Source organism: Salvelinus alpinus, chromosome 19 (assembly GCF_045679555.1).
Source record: "Salvelinus alpinus chromosome 19, SLU_Salpinus.1, whole genome shotgun sequence".
In the NCBI taxonomy this organism is placed as follows: Eukaryota; Metazoa; Chordata; class Actinopteri; order Salmoniformes; family Salmonidae; genus Salvelinus; species Salvelinus alpinus.
In genome coordinates, this window is record NC_092104.1 from 20,160,808 (window position 1) to 20,165,624 (window position 4,817).

The following is a 4,817-nucleotide window of genomic DNA, read 5'->3' on the forward strand; positions in this document are numbered from 1 at the left end:
AATATGTTTTTTTATCGGTAAAGGATGTTTTCTGAACTAGAGTAACAGCTAACATCGAAGTAATGAGCCAAATCTAACATGAAAATTACAGAGCAGTGCATGATTGTCATAGCTAACATTGGGATATTCTTAGCAGCTGTTTAAACTCTAAACTGTAAACACTTCTCAGGCAATTAAGCTCATAGCAGAAATGTTGGCTGTTGCATACACAGATTATTTGAGGATTGTGAATAGTTAAATTAAGAGGTCTGGTTTCTGTTTTGTAAAATGAATGTATTGGAACCATGTTTAGAGGCATAATAACTGACGTTTGCATGAAATCCTTCACAGTTGAGTACAAGCAGATGTGGACAATAGTCTTCAAGCCACTCCAAGGCCTTGGTCTATACCAGAGCTCTCCAACCCTGTTCCTGTAGAGCTACTTCCTAGGTTTTCAGTCCAACCCTAATCTAGTGCACCTGATTCTAATAAATAGCTGGTTGATAAGATGAATCAGCTAAGTCAAATCACATTTTATTGGTCGCGTACACATATTTTGCAGATGTTATCGCAGGTGCAGCGAAATGCTGATTATTCCCAGACGCGTCCTCAGAGCATGCGTAGACCAGCTGGCTGGTGTGTTTACGGACATATTCAATCAATCCTTATCCCAGTCTGCTGTTCCCACATGCTTCAAGAGGGCCACCATTGTTCCTGTTCCCAAGAAAGCTGAGGTAACTGAGCTAAACGACTACCGCCCCGTAGCACTCACTCCCGTCATCATGAAGTGCTTTGAGAGACTAGTCAAGGACCATATCACCTCCATCCTACCTGACACCCTAGACCCACTCCAATTTGCTTACCGACCCAATAGGTCCACAGACGACGCAATCGCAACCACACTGCACACTGCCCTAACCCATCTGGACAAGAGGAATACCTACAGTGGGGAGAACAAGTATTTGATACACTGCCGATTTTGCAGGTTTTCCTACTTACAAAGCATGTAGAGGTCTGTAATTTTTATCATAGGTACACTTCAATTGTGAGAGACGGAATCTAAAACAAAAATCCAGAAAATCACATTGTATGATTTTTAAGTAATTCATTTGCATTTTATTGAATGACATAAGTATTTGATACATCAGAAAAGCAGAACTTAATATTTGGTACAGAAACCTTTGTTTGCAATTACAGAGATCATACGTTTCCTGTAGTTCTTGACCAGGTTTGCACACACTGCAGCAGGGATTTTGGCCCACTCCTCCATACAGACCTCCTCCAGATCCTTCAGGTTTCGGGGCTGTCGCTGGCCAATACGGACTTTCAGCTCCCTCCAAAGATTTTCTATTGGGTTCAGGTCTGGAGACTGGCTAGGCCACTTCAGGACCTTGAGATGCTTCTTACGGAGCCACTCCTTAGTTGCCCTGGCTGTGTGTTTCGGATCGTTGTCATGCTGGAAGACCCAGCCACGACCCATCTTCAATGCTCTTACTGAGGGAAGGAGGTTGTTGGCCAAGATCTCGCGATACATGGCCCCATCCATCCTCCCCTCACTACGGTGCAGTTGTCCTGTCCCCTTTGCAGAAAAGCATCCCCAAAGAATGATGTTTCCACCTCCATGCTTCACGGTTGGGATGGTGTTCTTGGGGTTGTATTCATCCTTCTTCTTCCTCCAAACACGGTGAGTGGAGTTTAGACCAAAAAGCTCTATTTTTGTGTCATCAGACCAAAATGACCTTCTCCCATTCCTCCTCTGGATCATCCAGATGGTCATTGGCAAACTTCAGACGGGCCTGGACACACGCTGGCTTGAGCAGGGGGACCTTGCGTGCGTTGCAGGATTTTAATCCATGACGGCGTAGTGTGTTACTAATGGTTTTCTTTGAGACTGTGGTCCCAGCTCTCCTCAGGTCATTGACCAGGTCCTGCCGTGTAGTTCTGGGCTGATCCCTCACCTTCCTCATGATCATTGATGCCCCACGAGGTGAGATCTTGCATGGAGCCCCAGACCGAGGGTGATTGACCGTCATCTTGAACTTCTTCCATTTTCTAATAATTGCGCCAATAGTTGTTGCCTTCTCACCAAGCTGCTTGCCTATTGTCCTGTAGCCCATCCCAGCCTTGTGCAGGTCTACAATATTATCCCTGATGTCCTTACACAGCTCTCTGGTCTTGGCCATTGTGGAGAGGTTGGAGTCTGTTTGATTGAGTGTGTGGACAAGTGTCTTTTATACAGGTAACAAGTTCAAACAGGTGCAGTTAATACAGGTAATGAGCGGAGAACAGGAGGGCTTCTTAAAGAAAAACTAACAGGTCTGTGAGAGCCGGAATTCTTACTGGTTGGTAGGTGATCAAATACTTATGTCATTCAATAAAATGCAAATGAATTACTTAAAAATCATACAATGTGATTTTCTGGATTTTTGTTTTAGATTCCGTCTCTCACAGTTGAAGTGTACCTATGATAAAAATTACAGACCTCTACATGCTTTGTAAGTAGGAAAACCTGCAAAATCGGCAGTGTATCAAATACTTGTTCTCCCCACTGTATGTGAGAATGCTGTTCATCGACTACAGCTCAGCATTTAACACCATAGTACCCTCCAAACTCGTCATCAAGCTCGAGACCCTGGGTCTCGACCCCGCCCTGTGCAACTGGGTACTGGACTTCCTGACGGGCCGCCCCCAGGTGGTGAGGGTAGGTAACAACATCTCCACCCCGCTGATCCTCAACACTGGGGCCCCACAAGGGTGCGTTCTGAGCCCTCTCCTGTACTCCCTGTTCACCCACGACTGCGTGGCCATGCACGACCCCAACTCAATCATCAAGTTTGCAGTGGTAGGCTTAATTACCAACAACGACGAGACGGCCTACAGAGGGGAGGTGAGGGCCCTCGGAGTGTGGTGTCAGGAAAATAACCTCACACTCAACGTCAACAAAACAAAGGAGATGATTGTGGACTTCAGGAAACAGCAGAGGGAGCACCCCCCTATCCACATCGACGGGACAGTAGTGGAGAGGGTAGTAAGTTTTAAGTTCCTCGGTGTACACATCACGGACAAACTGAATTGGTCCACCCACACAGACAACGTTGTGAAGAAGGCGCAGCAGCGCCTCTTCAACCTCAGGAGGCTGAAGAAATTCGGCTTGTCACCAAAAGTACTCACAAACTTCTACAGATGCACAATCGAGAGCATCCTGTCGGGCTGTATCACCGCCTGGTACGGCAACTGCTCCGCCCACAACCGTAAGGCTCTCCAGAGGGTAGTGAGGTCTGCACAACGCATCACCGGGGGCAAACTACCTGCCCTCCAGGACACCTACACCACCCGATGTCACAGGAAGGCCATAAAGATCAAGGACAACAACCACCCGAGTCACTGCCTGTTCACCCCGCTATCATCCAGAAGGCGAGGTCAGTACAGATGCATCAAAGCAGGGACCGAGAGACTGAAAAAACAGCTTCTATCTCAAGGCCATCAGACTGTTAAACAGCCACCACTAACATTTAGTGGCCGCTGCCAACATACTGACACTTTAATAATGGGAATTGATGGAAATTTATGTAAAAATGTATCACTAGCCACTTTAAACAATGCCACTTAATATAATGTTTACATACCCTACATTACTCATCTCATATGTATATGTATATACTGTACTCTATATCATCTACTGCATCTTGCCATCTTTATGTAATACATGTATCACTAGCCACTTTGAACTATGCCACTTTATGTTTATATACCCTACATTACTCATCTCATATGTATATACTGTACTTTATACCATCTACTGCATCTTGCCTATGCCGTTCTGTACCATCACTCATTCATATATCTTTATGTACATATTCTTTATCCCTTTACACGTGTGTGTATAAGGCAGTAGTTGTGGAATTGTTAGGTTAGATTACTCGTTGGTTATTACTGCATTGTCGGAACTAGAAGCACAAGCATTTTGCTACACTCGCATTAACATCTGCTAACCATGTGTATGTGACAAAAATAATTTGATTTGATTTGATTGATTTGATTTGATTTGATTTGATGCTTATGTTTCTAGCTCCAACATTGCAGTAATACCTAACAATACAAAACAATACACACAAATATAAAAAAATATAAAAATTAAGACATTTCATAACAAGTAATGTCAGAGTCCAGAATATATACAGTGCATTCGGAAAGTATTCAGACCCCTTCCCATTTTCCACATTTTGTTACGTTACAGCCTTATTATAAAATTGATTAGATCAAACATTTTCCTCACGCAATAACCCATAATGACCAAGCAAAAACAGGTTACATATTTTTTATACAAATGTATTAAAAAAATAATAATAATGAAATCCCTTATTTACATAAGTATTCAGACCCTTGAGCTCAGGTGCATCCTGTTTCTACAACTTGATTGGCCACCTCTGGTAAATTCAATTGATTGGACATGATTTGGAAAGGCACACACCTGTTTATATGAGGTCCCACAGTTGACAGTGCATGTCAGAGCAAAAACCAAGCCATGAGGTCGAAGGAATTGTCCGTAGACAGGATTGTGTTGAGGCACAGATCTGGGGAAGGGTACCAAAAGATTTCTGAAGCATTGAAGGTCCCCAAGAGCACAGTGGCCTCCACCAAGACTCTTCCAAGAGCTGGCCACCTGGCCAAACTGAGAAATCGGGTGAGAAGGGCCTTGGTCAGGAAGGTGACCAAGAACCCGATGGTCACTCTGACAGAGCTCCAGAGTTCCTCTGTGGAGGTGGGAGAACCTTCCAGAACGACAACCATCTCTGCATCACTCCACCAATCAGGCCTTTATGGTAGAGTGGCCAGAT